General features: G+C 48.9%; 1 long non-coding RNA gene across 2 annotated transcripts; it reads right to left on the bottom strand.

Annotated features, from left to right (window-relative positions):
* Positions 1-1114: 1114 nt before the first annotated feature.
* Positions 1115-6439, bottom strand: LOC131574201 (uncharacterized). Of its 2 annotated transcripts, XR_009276404.1 has the most exons (6): positions 5687-6439; positions 5564-5607; positions 5431-5475; positions 4100-4217; positions 2572-3034; positions 1115-2282 (listed from the first exon to the last, which is right to left on the bottom strand). It is a non-coding gene; the product is annotated as an uncharacterized LOC131574201 (long non-coding RNA). The 2 variants fall into 2 exon arrangements; XR_009276403.1 differs by lacking the exon at positions 1115-2282 and having other exon boundaries at positions 2310-3034.
* Positions 6440-6561: the final 122 nt, after the last annotated feature.

Below are 6561 nucleotides of genomic sequence, written 5' to 3' on the forward strand. Positions count from 1 at the left end.
TAAGTCTGGTGCAGCAGTAGAAGGTTTTGTGCTCCCGGGGAGTAAATGGTATGTATTTATAATCAAGATTTATTTTGTTTATTTACTCCCCGGGAGCATGAAAGGTTCTACTGCTGCTTTTTTTAAAGTTTAAAGCTTGAAAGCAAAACACAAAGTTAGAGGAGAAAGGAGTTTGAGTTGATCATTTCTTTTCACTCAGACTTTAAGTTGGAGTGAAAAGAAAGGATGAACTCAAACTTGAGAGAAAAGAAAGGTTCTTTTCTCTGTAACTCAGAGTTAGAGGGAAAGGAAATAGAGAACAAAAAGAAATAAAGTCTAAGTCTAAGGCTGAGTTACAGAGAAAAGGGAGAGAGACTTAGAGGGGAAAGAAAGAGTGGGACAGTGCAAAGAAACACAGAGGGAAAGGAAACAAAGTTAGAAGGAATACAAAGTTAGAAGGAAAACAAAGAGAGGGAGAGTGGAACAAAATAAAATTCTATTTCCTTTCCCTCTGAGTGAGAGAGAAAAGAAACAGAGTTGAAGTGGAAAGAAAAAGAAGAGAGGGATGGGGGAAAAGAAACCAACTCTCTTTCTTTTCCATCTAACTCGGAGGTAGAGAGAAACAAAGCAGAGACAATTCCTGTTCACTGTAACTCTGAGTTACAGTGCAAAGAAATCAACTCCGTTTGCTTTCTGTCTAACTCGGAGGTAGAGGGAAAGAAAACAAAGTTGGAGGGAAAAGAAAACAGCTCTACTTCTTTTCTGTCTAACTCAGAGGTAGAGAGAAAGGAAACGGAGGCAATTCCTGGTCACTGTAACTGAGTTACAGTGGAAAGGAATCGACTCCGTTTGCTGTCTGTCTAACTCGGAGCGAGAGGGAAAAGAAACAGAGGAAGGGTGGAGACAAACCGACTCTATTTCTTTTCTGTCTAACTCAGAGGTGGAGAGAAAGGAAACAGAGACGATGCCTGGTCCCTGTAACTCAGAGTTACAGGGGAAAGGAATCGACTCCATTTGCTGTCTGTCCACCTCGGAGCTAGAGGGAAAAGAAACAGAGTTGGAGAGAAAAGAGACAGAGGGAGAGTGGAGAGAAACTAACTCTATTTCTTTTCTGTCTAACTCAGAGGTAGAGAGAAAGGAAACAGAGACGATTCCTGTTCACTGGAACTGAGTTACAGTGGAAAGGAATCGACTCCATTTGCTGTCTGTCTAACTCGGAGCTAGAAGGAAAGGAAACAGAGTTGGAGGGAAAATAAAGGGTTGGAGTCAGAGAGCAAAGAAACAGAAAAATAGAGGAAGTGACAGACAGAAATAAGGTTAGAAAGAGACAGAAAAGCAAGAAATAGAATGAAAATAATGACTACACCACACCAAAGACACAGGGGTTGGGGAGGAGGGGGTGGGGGGGATCATCTTTATTAGGGGTGAGGCAACTTTATTGAATGAATTTATTTACAGTACAGAAAAACACATAGAAACTGGATACAAATGCATTACAATACAATACAATTGCTGTACACGCTGAAAAACTCCTAATTCAGATACAGAGCAATACAGAGAAACACAGCAGCAAATACAGAACAGTACAAGCCAAATACATATTAACGTAATATAACCATTTCTGAAAAGGACAATACATGCTGTTTCATTATTACTGCTCCCCCAAACCACAACGAGCACGCAGAAAACACAATACTCATTCGCCACAGAAGCCGGCTTCTGCTCACACACACGCTCACCTTCGCTCTCCTCTCGACCGCCCCGTTATAACCCTGCCATTGGCGGTCCTCAGGAACGTGGTTCCCGGGAGCCTCGAAATCGGCCTGCCTGACGAAAACCCCGGTCCGGGGCCGGTCCGTGCCCAAACTTAGGCGATGACTGTCGCCTCGCAGACCGGCCGGGACCGAGGAAAAAAAACCCCAGCTGGGAGGGGAAAAAAAAAAAACCCCCCCAGCTGGGGATTTTTTATTCTAAATTTAAAAGTGAATTTAAAGTCCTGAAAAGCAATACACACAAGGTTAGAACCCCACAACACACACCCCTCCTACCCCACGGGAACTTGGTTCCCGGGGGCCTCGAAATCAGCCTGCCTGACGAAAACCCCGGTCCAGGGCCGGTCCGTGCCCAAACTTAGGCGATGACTGTCGCCTCGCAGACCGGCCGGGACCGAGGAAAAAAAACCCCAGCTGGGAGGGAAAAAAAAAAAACCCCCCCAGCTGGGGATTTTTTATTCTAAATTTAAAAGTGAATTTAAAGTCCTGAAAAGCAATACACACAAGGTTAGAACCCCACAACACACACCCCTCCTACCCCACAGGAACTTGGTTCCCGGGGGCCTCGAAATCAGCCTGCCTGACGAAAACCCCGGTCCGGGGCCGGTCCGTGCCCAAACTTAGGCGATGACTGTCGCCTCGCAGACCGGCCGGGACCGAGGAAAAAAAACCCCAGCTGGGAGGGAAAAAAAAAAAAACCCCCCCAGCTGGGGATTTTTTATTCTAAATTTAAAAGTGAATTTAAAGTCCTGAAAAGCAAAAGCAATACACACAAGGTTAGAACCGCACAACACACACACACACACACACACACACACACCCCCCTCCTACCCCACGGGAACACAGTTCCCAGGGGCCTCAAAAATCAGCCTGCCTGACGAAAACCCCGGTCCGGGGCCGGTCCGTGCCCAAACTTAGGCGATGACTGTCGCCTCGCAGACCGGCCGGGACCGAGGAAAAAAAACCCCAGCTGGGAGGGAAAAAAAAAAAACCCCCCCAGCTGGGGATTTTTTATTCTAAATTTAAAAGTGAATTTAAAGTCCTGAAAAGCAAAAGCAATACACACAAGGTTAGAACCGCACAACACGCACACACACAAGCACACCCAGACCCACCAACTCTCACAGACAGACACGCCCTGACACACAGCAGGAGACTCTAACTCACACAGTGACCGCAACCCTTATTTGAAACACTGTGCTGAACAAAATGCCCCGAGACATCTTCTCGCTGCTGCTTCTCAACATCAAATGGTAGATCCTCAGAAAATAGGCATCAGAGACCTGCAAGACAACACAAGGTGGTCAGTGAGGGATTGTATGATAGCTATGACTCAGCCCCCCTCTAGGCCCACACATTTTGTACACAAAAACCTCATAGAAAACAGGACCTATAACCTTTTATACCTGTTCTACCTAACTCTAACTAGGTGCCAGGGCAGGGCAGCTCCAAGCCAAGGCACTTTACAGAGGCGAGCACAGCACAAGGCACTTTTTACAGAGGCGAGCACAGCACAAGGCACTTTTTACAGAGGCGAGCACAGCACAAGGCACTTTTTACAGAGGCGAGCACAGCACAAGGCACTTTTTTACAGAGGCGAGCACAGCACAAGGCACTTTTTTACAGAGGCGAGCACAGCACAAGGCACTTTTTTACAGAGGCGAGCACAGCACAAGGCACTTTTTTACAGAGGCGAGCACAGCACAAGGCACTTTTTTACAGAGGCGAGCACAGCACAAGGCACTTCTTACAGAGGCGAGCACAGCACAAGGCACTTTTTACAGAGGCGAGCACAGCACAAGGCACTTTTTACAGAGGCGAGCACAGCACAAGGCACTTTTTACAGAGGCGAGCACAGCACAAGGCACTTTTTACAGAGGCGAGCACAGCACAAGGCACTTTTTACAGAGGCGAGCACAGCACAAGGCACTTTTTACAGAGGCGAGCACAGCACAAGGCACTTTTTACAGAGGCGAGCACAGCACAAGGCACTTTTTACAGAGGCGAGCACAGCACAAGGCACTTTTTACAGAGGCGAGCGCAGGCGATGTCTGCCGGGTGAACGTGGCGATAGCCGCGGGGACGCGAAGGCCGGTTCCTCGGACGAAAAAATCCACGACGACGTCGAGAGGCTGAGACGGCCGACGACGTGAAACGCGAGAGCGTGAGAGGATGGATTGGAACTGCCCTGCCCGGCAAAAGCTCTGGGGAGCTCGAAAAGAAACCCTCTCCCTTGGCTTCAGAGGGGCCCACCCCACTACAGCCCTGTCCTGTACCTTAACTTTAAATTGGCTCCACTGATTATAAATGCTTTTCCCCTGATCCCAACTTCCACCTGTGACGCTTACCTTTTGTAACGTAATAGGACAAGACCCATCCTCGATAGGATGCGTACATCGAGACGTCCCCCGCGCCGGCTTCGGTGCGGCCGATCGCAAACTTCGGCTCTGCCTCTCTGCACGGAACCTCGGACGAAACAGAAAATATGACTGGCACCATCCGCAAGGTGGAATTCCTGATGCGGTTCCTTTATTCCATCTTGGACTACCAAAGCTTGTCAGCCAACCAGGGACTTAAACAGAAGAAAAACCACTCAGTCCCACCTCTCGTACTCAAAGATCCCCTGTAAAGTTCTGAAGACAGAGCCCTCAAACGAGTGTGGGGTGCTTTGCATCTAGGCGTGTGCAGTTTTTAAAAAATTCGAATCGCCTCCCTTGCTTTCTAGACACTGCTCACCGGCGTGGCAGGCTAGGGGCGGCTGAGGCGAAACGTCTTTCCCCCGATACCGAGTGCACGACAAATCTGCGACCCCTTCTGTCTCTCAGAATCCTGTCCGTGACACCGATTCGTGTCGGGATCCACGAGGTGGGATTTGTGATGTGGTTCTTTCATTCTATCTGAGAGAACTAAACATTATCAGCAAACAAGTACTTTAAACAGAAAAATCAGTCAGTCCAAACTCTTGTACTCAGATATCCCTTGTAAAATTCTGAAGACAGAGCCCTCAAACGAGTGTGGGGTGCTTTGCATCTAGGCATGTGCAGTTTTTAAAAAATTCGAATCGCCTCCCTTGCTTTCTAGACACTGCTCACCGGCGTGGCAGGCTAGGGGCGGCTGAGGCGAAACGTCTTTCCCCCGATACCGAGTGCACAACAAATCTGCGACCCCTTCTGTCTCTCAGAATCCTGTCCGTGACACCGATTTGTGTCGGGATCCACAAGGTGGGATTTGTCATGTGGTTCTTTCATTCTATCTGAGAGAACTAAACATTATCAGCAAACAAGTACTTTAAACAGAAAAATCAGTCAGTCCAAACTCTTGCATTCAAATATCCCTTGTAAAATTCTGAAGACAGAGCCCTCAAATGAGTGTGGGGTGCTTTGCACCGAGGCGTGTGCAGTTTTTGAGAAATTCGAATCGCCTCCCTTGCTTTCTAGACACTGCTCACCGGCGTGGCAGGCTAGGGGCGGCTGAGGCGAAACGTCTTTCCCCCGATACCGAGTGCACGACAAATCTGCAACCCCTTCTGTCTCTCAGAATCCTGTCCGTGACACCGATTCGTGTCAGGATCCACAAGGTGGGATTCGTGATGTGGTTCTTTCATTCTATCTTAGAGAACTAAACATTATCAGCAAACCAGGGACTTAAACACCAAAACACACTTAGAGCTTGCACCCACCTGTCCTCTGGCATCCTGGGCTGGGATATCTTGCAAGTAGACCACCTAACATAAAAAAACAAGGGATTAAAGTTATAGCAGAAAATGAGACCCCAGCAAGAACAACTGCTTCTCTCCACCGACCGAGGCTCACCTTCACAATGCTTCGCCTTCACTGCTGCTATCCGGCTTTACTTCCTGAAAAAAAATACAAAGAGCAGAGCTGTAACACAGTGACTGACTCCAGCCCCGCTGCAAAAGAAGAACCGTGACCGACCTTCTCGGGGGGATCCCCTCATCTGGGACGAGGCGCTCTGCCGGGAGGTCGATCCATCCGCATCTGAAAGAAAGTTAGGAAAATAGTCAAAGTGCTGCAGGGTAACTTCACAGCTCCAGACACCTTCTGCCAACATAAGAATACTACCTAGACTCCAACTACAGCCCATATTACGAGTCTCCAATTACAAGTGCCCAGGACTTGTCCTTGAACACCTGCAACGGGGCCGGGCGGCAGGGCAGAGCAGTTCCGGACCGAATACCCCCAGACACCCGTGACACGTGAGACGAGGGGACACGACAGGGAGAGAAAACTCTCTGAGACGAGAAAGTCCTCACAAGGACCAAGAAAATGCTGAACGAGATGACCGAGATGGGACCGAAGGCGAGCCCGCCGGGCTCGGATGACCCCGGAGGAAAAAGATGCTAACGGAACGACTTATTCCGAGAACCGCGGAGACGGATGCCTGAGAATCCTGTGGCTGGAAGCCTCTGCCTGCCTTTGAATCGGCACAAGTCCTTATCCACTGTAAAGAAAGATTACTGCATACAGCTGTCAACACAGCTGAGAACAAGACCTAAAAAGACATCCGATCGGATGCTGCTGAAGAGAGATGCGATTCTGACGCCTGTCTGACCTCCCGAATCGAAACTTCGCCGGCGTCGGCCCCGGGCCGAGGAACGCAAAGATGGGAGATGACCGGAAGGACCTGGGGTTTCTCATAAGCTCCTGGGAGGACTAAGGCAAGAGACATGTTACACAAGATGAACGGAAGACACAGAAAGCACAACAGACAAGTGACAACACACCTTGGGACTGCTCTGCCCTGCCTGCCTCAGCATTGTTAGCCAAAGTGAGCCTTTCCCTCACGGTGG

Source organism: Poecile atricapillus, unplaced genomic scaffold (genome assembly GCF_030490865.1).
Source record: "Poecile atricapillus isolate bPoeAtr1 unplaced genomic scaffold, bPoeAtr1.hap1 scaffold_111, whole genome shotgun sequence".
Classification (NCBI taxonomy): domain Eukaryota; kingdom Metazoa; phylum Chordata; class Aves; order Passeriformes; family Paridae; genus Poecile; species Poecile atricapillus.